General features: G+C 43.9%; 1 protein-coding gene and 1 pseudogene across 7 annotated transcripts in view; both read left to right on the plus strand.

Moving 5' to 3' along the window:
* The window catches only part of TMEM108 (transmembrane protein 108), a 292,079-nt gene that overhangs the window by 94,606 nt on the left and 181,317 nt on the right, over window positions 1-16,156 (plus strand). For 2 of the 6 annotated variants that reach the window (XM_084754398.1, XM_084754400.1), the window contains exon 1: window positions 10,393-10,549. The exons of the other annotated variants lie outside the window; for them this stretch is intronic. The gene's annotated coding sequence lies outside the window, so the exon portion shown is untranslated. Of the gene's footprint in view, window positions 1-10,392; window positions 10,550-16,156 lie in introns of those variants that run through there. 6 annotated transcript variants of the gene reach the window in all.
* Window positions 6,504-9,642, plus strand: LOC311580520 (large ribosomal subunit protein uL22-like; annotated as a pseudogene). Its single transcript has one exon. The product of its transcript is annotated as a large ribosomal subunit protein uL22-like (transcript).

Genomic DNA, 16,156 nt, shown 5'->3' on the forward strand with positions numbered 1-16,156 from the left:
TACCAGCTGCCTGCTGCTGATCCCAGCTATAGAACTGTCAACTCCTTTGCAGCACCCTGTTTGCCTGTGTGCCACCATTCTTCCTGCTGTGACTCTATAAAGGACTAAACCTCTGAAACTGTAAGCAAGCCCCCATCTAATGTTTTCATTTATAAGAGTTGTTGTGGTCATCGTGTCCCTTCACAGAAATAAAACCCTAAGATACTCAGGTTGGCTTTGAACTTGAGATCTTCCTGTATTGACCTCCCAAGTTCTGGTAAAGTGAGCATCAACTATTGCACTGGGCTTTCTTTTGTCTCTCTCTTCATTAATGATATCATTAACAGTCTGTTTTCTTAGGGTTTTGGTTTTTGTTTGGTTGGTTTTTGTTTTTGTGGTATTTTGAATGAAAATTGTCACCCATAGTCTTAGGTATATGCTAGTTATCTTTAGGAAATGTGTTCTATTATACTAAATAGAATGCAATCTGTGTGCGTACCAGCCTTCTAAATTCCTTCAGGCCATCTTTATAGCTTTGTCAGTCTTCAGAGTTGTTGTACAGCTCGCTAATTATTACATAAATGTTTCTTGTATGTCTTATGTTCTTAAAAGTACAGTATTGGGCTAGGAAGATGGCTCAGTGGTTAGGAGCTTATCAGAGCTCTGTAAGAGAACCAGAGTTTGGGTCCCCTATGCATGTCAGGTATGCATTATCAAGTGGCTCCCACGTGCCTTTAATTCCGGGTCCAGGACTTCCAACATCCCTTCTAGTGTCTGTGGGCATGCAACAGTGATGGAGATGGAATTGTCTGTGTGTGGTATGATAAGTAAATATCTGCTCGCTGCCTTCTGCTTCTGGCCGGGAATTCCTAACATGCTTTAAATTTTCTGGGTTGAGGGTGTCTGGAGCATCCTCTTTTCTTTTGTTGGCCTTTGACCTGGCCACTGACACAGATCTCCTAAAACCCGCCCACTTCCCGGGGGATGCGGATGACGAGTGCATCTGCCAGACAGCTCTTGAATTCCTTGAAATCTCCTTAGTGATAAGAGTGTATTTTTATCAAATGAGGCAGCGTTTGGTGGGTATCTGGATAGTTTCAAGATCAGAGGTATTCACCAGGAAGGCTATAAACTGTGATGAGAAGCTGGAAACTTCCCTGCCTCAGATACCATGGAAGACAGAGGGGCTAGAGCCTGTGTCGTCTCCCTAAAGATTATCCATCTTAGCGAATGATCTGAGATGTTTAGTGTGTGCGCAGTGGGCATGGGAAGTCTACTCCATACGAACACACTCCCTTTCCCTACCCTATCTATCTCTTCCATTTAACGCTTTCTGGTTGTAGCCTTTGTGATGGACGAGCAGATGGTAGGCTATGTGCCTTCCTGAGCTCTGCAGGCTTCTCAGGGAAGGTGTCAGACCAGAGGGGAGCATTGTGGGAACCCAGTTTGTATCTAGTGCTGGGGAAACCTGGGGGGGGTGAGGCCTGGCATTTGTCGTGGAAACAGCTGGTTGGTACTGGATCCTTCCACCTGTAGAGTGAGATGGTGACCCCAGGCAGTGGCAGGATTCACTAGAACTGTAAGACACTCAGTTGATAGGTACAGAAAGTCAGAGGATTGTTTAAAATGGAAAATAACCCCTCCTATTGGCTCTTAAGGGCACTGTGGAGGCGGGGGATAAAGTAGTGTGTAGTCCCCTTTACCTTGACACTTTTTGACTTGTATGTTTGGATGGAGTCTTAGTGGGTACCTGTGGCTTCATAATTAGACCATTTCAGTGTTTAGATGTCTCTTGCAACATATTGCCACACTTCCTGTTCAATTCTAAGTTATTTAGTTCTACTTGGTATTTGTTCCTATTTGCATTTATTAAAATTAATATATCTTAATATATTCTATCACAATTGTTTTGAGGCAAACTTTTACATAACTCAGGCTGGCCTTGAACTTTCCATGGAGGTAAGCCTGGCTTTGAACTCCTAATCCTCCTATTTCTACCGTTCAAGTGCTGAAATTGCAGCCTTATATCACCACGCTCAGCTCAGTTTATATCCTTTATTTTTCAGTACTGGAGACTGAATCTAGGTACTGGACATGTTAGGAAAGCACACTACTACTGAGTTATATTCCCAACTCTATACTATCATTAAAAGTGTGTGTCTGTATATGTGTGTGTGTGTGTGTGTGTGTGTGTGTATATATATATATATATATATATATATATATATATATATGCATTTATACATCACATATATCATTATTTAAGATTATATATATTTTTTCTGTTATTGCTGTCTTTTGAACTGGTAAATATTTTTCTTCTTATTCTGATTTTTCCACCTACTTGGTAGATTACACACTTTGTGCTTTAGAAACTGCCCTTGCTATTTTAACACACACTGTTTCTCAAATAGCCCAGTTCCAGAGTACAGGGAAAAGCTTCTGCCTGCCATGCAGCTGAGGAAAGACAGGCAGACATCCCAGGCTTGGACAAAACTCAATTTATTTGGAACTTGCCAACAGAAATATGTTCCTGCGTGGCAACAAGACCATCTGGGTCCCTGTAGTTTGGGTCACCAGGAGGGGAGTATATATTACCTATGACCATCCTGGGTGGAATGTATCTTAATGGGTCCTAAGCTGTATCAGAGTCAGGCCCGTCCTGGCACCAGGGTCTAGTGGAGAGCCTCACATACCATTCTGATGCTTTCATCTCTTTACAATTTGTGGGGAAAGTATAGAGGAAAATCTAACCAGGGTGTTCTGGGGCAATCGTGCTGGTGATGCCTCAGTCATGTGAAATTGAACCCCACTCCACCCCCACTTTAAAATGTCTCCGTTTAATGGCTGTGTTATTTGCATTCTCCATAATGCAAAGCCTTATCTTTGAATATACATCTTTGAATAATATCTGCTGGTTTCTACCTATCTGTATACTATGTATATTACTATCTTCTCATTTTCCATCTGGATTCTTTTTTTTTTTTTGTAAAGTACATATTTTAGACTTAGACATAAAGATAAAATACGTTCCCATAACACACACACAGTTACAATGTAACTTCAATGTGAAATTAGAGGTTAGTATGAAACATTGAGAGCACAGAGAAGAGCAGAGGGGCGGAAGAATGAGTGTTCACATGTGCCCACGTGTACACATGCATGAGACAGTGGGAGGCTGTGACCGCATTCGCAGAACACTGGTCAGTCCTGGCGGACTGGAGTTTAAGGCGTGAGCTGGTGCCAGATGGATCTAGAGAGGTAAGCGAGCTAGTGGATTGTGAGGAACCTTATATACTAAATGAAGGCCTGGGAGAGTTGGGGGCAGCTTTCAAGTGGGAGGAGTTACAAGATTAGGTGCTTTAGTTAGGGGTGAAATGTGTGACCTCATGAAGGGCATGGGGCAGTAGTTACTAAGGGAAGGCTGGGGAGCTGACCAAGGAAAAGCAAAAACAATGAAGAGAAAAATCTGAAGTCTCCACATGATACTTACAAGGTACAGTGCAACAGATGGAAGGGTATGGCCCTGGGGACACTGTTGGATAATAAGCCGGGGGGGGGGGGGGAGTTGTTCATATTTGGGGACAGAGAGAAAGTCATCTCTGGTGGAAGAGAACAAATCTAGTTGCTAACAGAAGTTTTGACCTGCCCTCAGAATAAATGGCAGGCTCATTTTTATAAGAAGTAGAATTGCTTCTGCTGCTAAGAACTCAGTGACCTTTTCCGTGTGTAGGCTCTACAGCCACGGCTTCTAATTTCTGAACTGGAAGCGAGATCACTACGTCAGGGCACAGAGGATGGAGTTTCAGAAGCAAATAGATGTAATTGATGGATAGGTAGCCTACATTGAAGTCTAGGGAAGTGATCAATGAATAGGTAGTTTTCAATTGAAGTCTAGCACAGGGAATTGGAGTGGAGTGCCACATTCACTTCCATTTCAAAATGATTGCTGGGGGGGGGGGGAGGTGGGGGGCGCGGGTGCTTGCTCTCAGCAGTAGGAGACAGGACCCCTTATGGGTTTGTTTTTGCCTTAGCAGTGATGTGACAGATGTGACCCTGGGTGTCCAAGAGTGTCTGGTACCACAGGAGAAAAAGGGATAGGAAGACAGTCAGAGGCGCAGAGCAGAGCGGGTGAAGAGGGGAGAGAGAGAGAGAAAAAAAAAAAACAACAAACACTTTCATTTAATTAAAAATTTATTTCCGGGGCTTGTGCTTCCTCCCTGCTGTTTCTAGCTAGCAAGATCACTTTCCCTTTGACACCACATCCTGGCCTACAGGCCCAGGGGAGGGCTTTCTGTTAGATGTGTGAGTCACCAGTGTGATTCTGTGGCTGACTGCTCAGTCATTTGCAATAATCCGCAGTGCGCTCTCCTGAAAGCAAGAAGACTGATGGTCTCCTGAGTAGAGTGGCAGAGAGTTGTGTCCTCAAGTATAGTAGTCTGTCAACCTGAGCAACAGCTCCTCTTCCTCCTGCTGCCAGCGAGGACCACTCTAGCTGGGAGAGGACATCATTGTAGCTGGGCATCCCTTGGCAGAGGAAAGGGAGATGGCCAAGAAGGTTTGAAAAGAAAATAGATCTTGTTCCACCCAGTGTTTTATTTGGGGGCTTGTCCCCTGTCCAAGCCCCGGGCCTTTTATGCTGTGATGGTGGCTGACCAGTGGTACCCCACTGTGTGTGGCTCTCATCCACTGTTATTAGGTAGCAGATCAAAGGAGGGATTCAGGAGGGGTGCCAGGCTCCAGTGAATCACATCCTGGCTGAAAGGTAAGATTGGGGCTGTTAAACGGCAGAACTAGGCTTGAAGTTTTTCATGGCTGCGGTTATAAATCACAATGATGGCATGAGGTCTGTCCCTGCATTTGAAAGGGAACTCTGTCCATTTTTGTCAGCCCCAGCCTCTGGGCGGCATTAGTAAGGCAGAGTTCAAGGCATCACGTGCGTAAGCACACTGGAGCCCTCCGGGGTGTCCTGTCCGTTTGATTACATTAGTCTATTATGCAGGTAAAGTCAGATTCGCAGAGAGAAGCAAGCAGTTGCATGTTGGCCCCAGTTCAAACACAGGTATAATTAGTGGCAAACTCCGAAGCACACTGCCTCAGGCATGGTTAAGTATTTCCTCTCACTTCAGAGAACAGATGTGGCTGCCACCGGGGAATAGTCTTGCCCCTGGTGCTCTCCCTTGGCGCAGACACCATGCCTCTGTGCCTGCCCCCAAGTCCCCAGCCTTTCATCCCAGAAGAAGAGACTTGCTCGCCAGTGTCTCAGCCCAGCCCTGTCATAGTCTTTATTTTAAACTATATGAATTTCCACCTCCCCCCCTTTTTAATGCGAGTTAGGGCATTTATCAATGATGTTTTACAGTTGCTGCACTTTCTGGCTGGGGGTGTGGCAGTGGCTCAGCGAGTGAGTGTTTGCTGCGGATGCACATGGACCTGGGTTCAGACCTCGGCACTTATGTCAATAGGTATGCTCAGCGGCGTGTGCCTGCAATCCCAGCGCTGGTTAGCGGAGACAGGATTCCTGGCGCTTACTGATCTTAACAAATCAGGGAGCTTCAAGTCCAGTGAGAGGTGGTGTCTCAAAATAAATAAATAGATAGATGATAGATAGATAGATAGATAGATAGATAGATAGATAGATAGAAAGAACACTTGAGGAAGATTACATGGACATCAGCTTCTTAAGTGGCTTTGTTTTTCAGCTCTTATGAGGATAGAATTCAATGATGCTATTAAAGATGAACTATACACATTCGCCTATTTTTTACTTCCAAACATCTCCAAATGAATACACTGGAGATCTACACTCAAAGGGAGCGTGGATTGAATACATCAACCTATATGACATGGAAGAAGACACATTCAAAAAGGCTATTTCAAAAGATTCAGACTAACGTGCCACCTATTTCTAACACTCAACAAACCAAAGTGGTATAAGATCCAGTGCCAAATAATGTCCTGGACGCTTAAGTGCTAACATTTTCGTGTGCAAAGCATGGCTTCTTTCCATAATGAAGGGAGACCACCTTCTTACTGTAAATTCTACTTGTTCAGCAAAGCAACTGCACGTTCTCTCTCTTGGAGACAATGGAATACTCCATGTGCAGCAAAGGCTTTGTCTTCTCTAAGCTTTGTAGAACACAGGAAACAGTTCAAGCACCAAGGAAACTGGCCACCAAGGCCCCTTTACACACTTCTTTGTTCCCTGGTTGGTTTGGCACTTGGGTCATCCTCAGCAATTAGTTAACTTTAAATCACTAGGAAACTAAAAAAGGAACATATGCCTAGATTCCATTTGTTCGTTTGTTTTTTGTTTTTGTTTGTTTTTGGGTTTTTGTTGTTGTTGTTGTTTTGTTTTGTTTTTTCGAGACAGGGTTTCTCTGTGTAGCCTTGCCTGTCCTGGACTCACTTTGTGGACCAGGCTGGCCTTGAACTCACAGAGATCCACCTGCCTCTGCCTCCCGAGTGCTGGGATTAAAGGCCTGTGCCACCACACCTGGCTATTTCTTTCCTTTTATTATCACTTTGTGACATGAAAGATGCTGTAATCCTGTTGACAGGTGAGAAAACAGAGGAACAAAGAGAGAAAGACAGCTACCCAAGGCGGCAGAAGCAGCATTTGCTGTGTAACTCCCGAAGCTCCTGGGCAGACTGTAAATTCACCTCAGTGAATGAGGAAAGGAGCCCAGGCTGTGCCCTGCCCTAGGGCCTGTGCTCTCCCTGACCCTGGGCTGCATGCCCTGGCCTCATTGCACCCCCTACCCTCAGTGCTTCCTTCTATTTCTCTGATGCTCCAACTCAGGAGCCCTCTATACTGGAGAAGGCGGCTCTGGGACTGGCACCTTGTGGGAACCTTCAGAGCCTCCCCTTGCACATCTTTAAAACAAAGCCAGCACGACCAATTGGCTCCTGATGAGAACATTTTATTCAAGCAAACCCAGTTAGTAATCATTTCAGTATTTTTCTGTTCTGCCCTGAGCTTCACTTGCTTTGAGAACAAGTGAAGACATTTAATGTATTCAAGAAATCGTCAACTAAAAGATTTCTCTATTTAAACACACCTCTCTCTCTCTCTCTGTCTCTCTCTCTGTCTCTGTCTCTGTCTCTCTCTCTCTCTCTCTCTCTCTCTCTCTCTCTCTCTCTCTCTCTCTCTCTCTCTCTCTCTCCTGAATGTTTAAACCAGTAATTCTCAACCTTCCTAATGTTGCAACCCTTAATACAGTTCCTCCTGTCATGATGACTCCCAAACAGAAAATTATTTCATTGCTATGATACAACTATAGTTTTGCTACTGTTATGGGATCATAATGTAAGTATCTGATATGTGACCCCTGTGAAAAGTACGTTCAGCAGCCCCAAGGGGTGCAACCCACAGGTTGAGAAGCTCTGGCTTAAAAATGAATCTGGCGCTTCCTGTCAGTGGCCAGAGGTGACCTGCGAAGATGGTTTGCTACTCACTTGACCCAGAAAACCCTCCAAAATCACGCAAATCAAGAGGTTCAAATCTTTGTGTTCACTTTAAGAACACCCTGGAAACTTCCCAGGCCATCAAGGGTGTGCATATCCGAAAAGCCATCAAGTATCTGAAAGATGTCACTTTAAAGAAGCAGTGTGTCATTCCAGCAGTATAATGTTGGAGTCAGGAGGTGAGCCCAGGCCAGACAGTGGGGCTGGACTCAGGGTTGGTGGCCAAAAAAGGGTGCTAAGTTTTTGCTGCACATGCTGAAAAATGCAGAGTAGTGCTGAGCTTAAGGGTTTACATATAGATTCCCTGGTCATTGAACATATCCAGGTGAGCAAGGTGCCTATGATGTGCCGATGAATTTGCAGAGCCCATGGCCAGATTAACCTGCACATGAGCTCCCTCACTACATCGAGATGATCCTCACTGAAAAGGAGCAGACTGTTCCAAAGCCAGAGCAGGAGGTGGCACAGAAGAAAAAGATATCCCCAGAAGAAACAAAAACTGATGACAGGGGAATAAATTCAGCATAAAATAAATGCAGATAAAAGTAAAAAAAAAAAAGAATCTGGTGGTTCTACTGGCTTAAAGTTGGAGATATTGCCGAGCGCTTCATATTTCAGTGCATATACTGATAGAAGTAAGATTTATTTTCACAAGTTAATGTCATATGTATTTCCCAGTTGTGTTTCCTGAGAACGATGATCACGTATAGTGCCCAAACTTTTTTTAAAATATCATTTTCTAACAAAACAATTAGAGTGCCTGTAGAAGTTGCTGGCTTTACAGCAAGGAAAATGCAAGCTGAGTCAAGAGTGCTGTGTAGTACCAGAAGTGAGAAAATGTTCAGAGGAAGAAGAAAAATAGGGAGGGAGGGGAGAGAAATCGCCAACAGAGACCTCAAAAGGGCACAGAAGCTCTTCTGAAAGAGTCCCCAGCTATGAACATTGCTGCAAATTTAGCAACAAAGTTCATATAGTGGATAATAACACAAGAGAATAAAACAAATAACCATGAGACCATACCACTGAAAGAGTGAAGAGGGGAGGAGAGACAGTTTCGTTTTGTTTTTAAAAGAATTGCGCTTCTTTTTCAAAATTGATTTATTTTTTATGTATATGGGTGTTTTGTGTATATATGCTTCATGCACACAGAGGCCAGAAGAAATGTGTCAGGCCTCCTGGAATTGGAATCATAGACAGATGTGAGACACGGTGTGGGCGCTGGGAATCAAACCTGGGTCCTGGGATCGCAGCCAGTGTTATTAACCACTGAGCCATTTCTCCATCCCCAGAGTTGCATCTCTTAAGTATAGATGTGATAGGTAAAGAACAGATAGGGGAACGGAAAATCCCCTGGGAGGAATACTAAAATAGGACAAACCTCTGAGAAATGGTGTGTCTCTGGAGACTCAAGCTTTCTCTCCCAAAAGAGTTTTATTATAATGGTCATAACATATGCTGGGAAGTATGGTATGTCTCCCATCAGTAAGTAAAACTGAATCCCCACCCACTTTTGTAGGGTTAGGGTTTGAAGACATGACCTCAACCATGTGACCAAGGTGAGCACCATCAGTTGTCAGTGATGCAATTAGAATGTGCACCCTGATAGGGCCTGACAAGAATGGTCCCTCACCGCTAGTGTGTTGTTGCAAAGCACCACAACCATAAAGTAAGATATCTGATGCACTTTTCCAAAGTACCAAGGTCATGAAAGAAGCCTGAGAAACTTGTGTGGTTGAAGAAGACCCAAAGACCTGAGGACTAAATGTAACAAGCTATCTTGAACTGGACCCAGGAATAGAAAAGGGAACACTAGTGGAAAACATGGAGGAGTTTGAATAAAATTTGTAATTTACTTAATAACATCATCTTGATGTTAATTTATGGGTCTCCCTAACTGTACTGTGGCTATGTAAAGTCTTAACAGGACCAGGCTGGCCTTGAACTCACAGAGATCTACCTGCCTGCCCCTGCTTCCCTGAGTGCTGGAATTAAAGGCATGTGCTACCATACCCAGCTTGGATGTTCTGGACTCGCTTTGTAGACCAGGTTGGCCTCGAACTCACAGCAATTTGACTGCTTCTGCCTCCTGAGTGCTGGCATTAAAGGCGTGTGCCACCATGCCCAGCATAACTTGAGTTTTTAAGGACACCAAAATTTCCACTACATTTAGGAGCTTGGATTTGGAGCTTTACTAAACACACAAAACCTTCCAGGTCTTCAAAGAAACTATTTACATTTGTTTATTCCCATAAGCTTCGCCTAAACTATAACCAGCAAGTAAAAGTTGAATGTACTTACTATATAAACAATGTGTTTTGATACATGGATATAATGTTCATCAAGTCAATTAACATATCTGTCACATCATCTACTTACCATATTGTATATAAGTATATTTAGAATACTTAAGGATTGCCAAAGTAAATTTTAAGTCTATGATATATTGTTACCAGTTGTAATAGTTAATCTTAATTGTTAACTTGACTTGAACTTGAAATGACCTAGGAGGCTTCTCTGGGTGTGTCTGTGAAGGCATTTCTAGAAACATTTCAAACTGAAGAGGGAACACCCATCCTAAATGTGGGTGAATCTAGACTGAAAGGCGTAGGGGGATGTAAGCTGAGCACAGACATTTCTTTCTTTCTTCTTTCTGACTGTAGACACAATGTAACCAACCACCTCAGGCTCCCACCCCTGCGCCTTCCCTGTCACCATGGACTGTGTCCCCTCAAACTGCGAGCCAGAATTAATCCTTCCTTTAAACTGCTCCAGTTAGGTACTTTGTCACAACAATGAGTAAAATATCTAAAGCATTAACAGTAGTTACCACGCTGAACATTTATTTCAGAATGTATTTATCTTCTAATGGAATTGCTTTATCCAAGTTCTCCATTTTCTCCATGGCAACCCCTGGCAACCACTATTCTATTCTGTTTCTGAGTTCATCTTCCTTAAAGTCCGCAAAGTATATAGTGTTTACCAACTAGGAGAACAGTAGTTATCTTTCTGTATGTGCCTTATTTCAGTTGATATGGCATCAGATTCTCCTGTGTTGCCACAAAGCAGGATGTCCTGTGTTGTAAAGACTAGATAACACCCTAAGGTGAGTATATGCCACATTGTCTTTTATCTACCCATCTATTGATGGACATAGACTGTTTCTGTATCTTGGTTATTGTGAAGAGGGCTGCAGTGAACTCTTCGCAGAGTTCAGGTATCCCAGTAATGAGATCCTGGGTCATATACTAATACTCTTTTTATTTTTTGAGACATTCAATACTATCTCCCATAATGGCTCTATTACTTTGCTTTCCTACTGGCAGCATCCAAGCCTCACCTTTCCCTCATATCCTAGCTACCTTTTTTTGCTAATAGCCCACCCAGTGTACAGAGACGCCTCACTAGAGCATCTTCCCCAAACCTGGAGAAGAAGGGGCAATTAAAGTTCTCCCCTGTACTTTGTATCATTTTGGAGAAAGCCTCATGGAATCATGCTGAACTTGAATTCCTAATCCTCCTGCCTCTAGCTCTTGAGTGCTAGGATTATAATAGGAGCCATCACACTTGGATCTTTGAGATTTTTCCATGTCATCTTTTTTGCTATTGAGTTGCATGGTTCCTCATGTAGTTTGCATGTTGCCTTCCTCTCAGGTACCTCATCGTTTCTACATTCTGCAGGTTGCAGTTTCGTTTTGTCAGTTGTCTCCTTGCTGTGAGAAGCTCTGTAGTTTGACACAGTTCTGCTTCTTTGATTTTGCTTTTGGAGTCATAGCCTTAAGACCACATTCCTTTTTATAACCTCTGTTATGACCTAGGGGCTGGGGAGATGGCTCGGTGGGTAAAATGCTAGCTAGGCAGGTGTGACAACCTGAGTTTGGATCCCCAGAACACATACAAAAAGCCTTGTGTGGAGATGAATGCCTTTAGCCACAGCAATGAGCAAGCACCAGCAGTTAGATCCTGGAGACCCATTTATCCTCCAGAGTAACCAAACTGTCAATCTCCAGATTCAGTGAGAGGCCCTGTCTGAAAAATATACAATGGAAAGCTATAGAAGAAGAGACTCAAAGTTGACCTCTGGCTTCTACATGTACATATACAGGTTCATACATGTGCACACATATGGCTGATTACCTAACCTAATGAAGCATTGAGAAATATATTTTCCTTCCTATTGTGTTTAGATACTAATACCATTTTTTACAGGTACTAAAATTTTTCATCACAGGCTGTCAAATATATGGTATCCTGTCACTTTAAGTAATAGAAGTTTCTTTGCTTAAACATTCCACAGCATCTCAGCATCCTAATTGCCTCATATTTCATTGGTCCCTTTCAGAGGCAGAGTGGGAAAAAAGGAGATGAGAGAAGGGCAGGGAGAATTGAATGCCATAGTAAATGCCAACCAGAGTAGATCAGAGTCTGTCTTATATGTCTCCAGTTGGCCTGCACGCCATGAGTGATGGTTGATACAGTTACTTGGTTGCTTTGAGATCAGAACAGTGGCTGACTTCTTAAACTCCATGGCTCGATGAGTGCTTCCAAGATGCCGGTAGAACAATCAGTCCCATCAGGACCTCTGGCTACTTGTTAGATACAAGGGGCAGAAGACGGTCCCCAGCTCTTCAAGCACAAAGCCTTTGAAGAGCACCAGTGGTTGCTAAGGAACAGCAGTGGCATATTGTTGTGCAAACGAATTGCTCTGCTGGGAAATGACATTACTGTTTCAGCTAGGCAGTCTCCCTAGGAAGAGGTGATGTAATGTAATGGTGACATACTGACTCTAGTTCGGCCCTTTCAGTAAAGAGTTGTCTACGATGAACTTTCCTTAAGGCTGAGACTAGGGGATGAGACTTGCCTTCCCACGAGTAGTGATTCGATTCTGGAAAATTGAAAGGAATAAAATGAGGAAATTCATCTCTTCCATGGCTTTAAAAATTGCTGCCATCTGTTTGGGTGAAAACTTTGTTTCCTGGTCCTTTCATGGCTCCCTTGGCTACCAGGGTCATGAATCTTCTTTGATAAATAAGGACATTCACCGGTTTGCTTTGAGAGAATAAGAATTTAGCTCCCAGATCTTGGAGGACATAGTGAACATTCTGGAATGTCTAGACTTTATTAGTTGGTAAAACCCTTTTAAGCTGTTTTTAGAAAGACCCTTACCTAAGCCTGTGAAACAAGAACCAATTCAATTTTATTTTTCTCGTTAAAGTACATCAGGCCACAGCACTTCTACGAGCTCTTAAAATTCATTCAGTATAGCAATTTAGGGCGACTTAATTAAAAAACAAGTAACAATGTCATTAAGCTGGTGAGCAAAATAGATTTAATTTCAGATTTGAGTCCTACCTCTGGGCTGCAGAGAGCTTTGATTCAGCGTTTAGTCTTGTTTTCGTGTGAACTCAGGCCAGGAGTTAGCAGTGTTGGTTGTACGCTGTGTCCTTACACAGATAGACTTTTTCAGAAGAAATGAAAACTGAACCCAAGAAAACTAACTTGATTTGCACAGAATCGAGTAGATTAGTATGTAAAAAAAAAAAAAAAAAAAAAAACAGTCCAAACTCACTGGCCAGAAAATCACATGACGTTAGCAGTTGAGAGGCCCAGATCCCATCTCAGCTTTATCACAGATCGTATGATTCAGAGATAAGAGAGAATGACCTGGGTACTCCTGAGAATATTTGACTAGCAGCTAACACTGTTACTGTTAAGAGTGTTAATGGAACTGGAGAGATAGCTGAGTGGCTAAGAGCACTGCCCGGTCTTTCCAAGGACCTGGGTTCAATTCCCAGCACCTACATGATAACTCACAATCATCTGCAATTCAAGTTGCAGGGTATCTGATGCTTTCTTTTGTAGTCACCAGGCATGTACATGATTCAGAGATATACACACAGACAAAACACTCATACACATAAGTATTAAAGGAGGATGACCTTGGGCTGGGGCTCAGCCAATAAAATGCTAGACTTCTAAACCTGAGGAGCAGAGTTTGACCTCCCAGATCCGTGTTTTAAAAAGCACTGGACGGGACTGGAGAGATGACTCAGAGGTTAAGAGCACTGTCTGTTCTTCCAAAGGTCCTGAGTTTAATTCCCAGCAACCACATGGTGGCTTACAACCACCTATAATGAGATCTGGCTTTTCACTTGTGTTCTGTTGTTGTTGTTGTTGTTGTTGTTGTTGTTGTTGTTGTTGTGTGTTTAATTTTTCTTGATTCTTTGTAAATTTTACATCATGTACTTCAATCCCAATCATCACCATCCCTTTGTATCTTCTCTCTGCCTTTGCAACCTACCCCTCAAAGAAAACAAAATATAAAAAGCAAACCAAAATCAAAACAAACAAAATCTCACCATGGACACTGTAGTGTGCCACAGTGTGTCACACAGAATACCCTTCTGTCCATACATCTTCACTTGTAAATGTTCATTGCAGTGAATCATTGGTCTGCTTTGAGGCCTCTGACTTCTGGTACTCTATCAATACTGGATCTTCACCAGGACTCCTCTTAGATATCCTGTTTTTGGCTTGTTTCATGGAAATCCTCCAGCTTTGGATGGGCGAGACCTGTCCCTTCAATTCCCTCCAACAGTTCATAGATGGGGTAGATGTTGGGGTGGCCCAACTCAAAGCCCTGGATCTAGGCCTTGGGTGGTAGCTGAGTTGGTCAGCCTGCCAGCTCTTTTGCACCCACACTACCAGGGTAAGCTCTCTAAGCGCTGCCTAGCATAGTTCACCCAGTGCCATGGCAGGTGAGGGGCAGGGCCAGCTCTCCCACTCTCACGCCCTTGGGGCCAGCTCTCCCCATGTCCCTGCCACCAGGGTCATCTTCTAGATCCTGCTCTCTCCCAGGGGCTGTAGCCAGTGAGGAACAGAGCCAACTATGGAAGCCCTGTCCCAGGTGGCAGCCTAGACCTGGGACGTCTACATGGCCTTTGGTGGTAATATGGGCCACCGACATAGATGTGGACCCCTGCTTGCCCTATGGCCACGGACTCAGCCATGCGCCCTCAGTGGCAGCGTGGACTGGGGTTTCACCGTGGCCTCGGGTGGCAGTCAAGGCTACTTCCATCAAGCTGTTTCTCCTCACCCTTGTGTCTCCAGTTCCACGTCTCTTCATAGTGCTCCAACGGTTCAGATCCTCTGTCTTTCCCATCTCTCTAATACATACTTGCATGCACATCATAGCGGCTCCTGTGGTAGAGAGCGGGCCTCTGGGTGTCTTCCGCTCAACCGCGCCATGTGACGGTATATTGCGTGTACTTGTAATCCCAGCACAAGAAGGTGGACACAGCTGGATCCTTAGAGTTGCACTGACCTTATTCAATTCAATGAGTTCCAGGCCAGTGAGAGACACTATTTCACTCATTAAAAGTGAGTCACAGATGACTCCTAAAGAATGACAGTCAGGGTTGCTCTCTGGCTTCTACATGCACCTCCACACATTCATCAGACATGGACATATGCACCCATGAATGTGCACACATACAATGGCAAGTCTTTATTGTAAGCACCCTTTCATGGCTACTTTTCTTTCCAATCAGGCTTCTGGATGCCTGATGTGACTCTGACAGTTTCTAGACCTTCCTTTGCACCTATAACCACCTTAAGCAGGAAACCGCACACCAAGCAGTCCCACTTTTGGGTGAGCACTGGACTGTTGTCATGGTGACCCATGCTTTAAACTCTTCCTGAATGTTTTGAGGAAATTACCCCTGTTGCAGGCACTCAGTGCCCTCAGTAGCTGGCAATAGCGTCCACTTTAAGAGACATTTATTCTAGTCACAGATTCTCCTGCCTGTAACAGCATTGCCATACCACTCTGACAAGCCCAAGGAGCCTCCGGATGGCCTTGCCCAATACTGCCCTTGAGACCCAGCCTTGGCTGCTCTGGACCTTGTGGAAACAGTCATCAAATCAGGTCAAGAGAAAGAGCACCGCCCACAGTGACCCATCGGATAGTTCATGACCGAGCAATACAAGCTTTTATCTATCTATACGTGCCTTGTAATTGGTTCTTATTCAAAGCTTGTTGTCTGGTCTGTATGTGAGTCATCTTAGTGAAACTGGAAGCCGTGCTGTGATTGGTACAAATTATACAGTTTCATGGCATACCTGTGGGGTGTTCCCTGTACTTTAACCACCTAGCCTTGGAGCTTCTCTTTCATTTGCTTCAGTGTTAGGGCCTAATAAAGTCTTCCCCCTAGTGGCCTTTTGTATACTTTTGTCTTTATCATGGGTAGAACAGGCTGGCCTGGTTACATGAAATGCAGGAAAAAACCTAGGGCAGGCCGATCGCTGTGAGTTCGAGGCCAGCTTGGTCTACATAGCAAGTCCAGGAAAGTCAAGATAATACAGAGAAACCCTGTCTTGAAAAACAAAACACACACACACAAAAAAAACAAAAACAACGACCAAAACAAAACAAAACCTAGGGCTTCCAACCAGCAGTAGCAGTAAAGAGGTAGCTTCCAGGGGGACACCAGGAGCTGAGGGTCCTGATGCTCAGAGCTGTAACACCAAGAGGTGGCTCAGAATCCCCAAAAGTCAGTAAAAAACTAAAGGACTTGGTACTTAAGGACTCAGAGCTGTACCATCCAGAGCCATCCAAGAGTTAGGGACTCTAATACCCAGAGTTCTGAGCTACATCACTAGAAGGCAAAATGGCCGAAAGGCTCAAGAAAGTAACTAGAGACGGAGGTGTAAG

This window comes from Acomys minous (genome assembly GCF_964271855.1).
Source record: "Acomys minous genome assembly, chromosome: 13".
NCBI lineage: Eukaryota > Metazoa > Chordata > Mammalia > Rodentia > Muridae > Acomys > Acomys minous.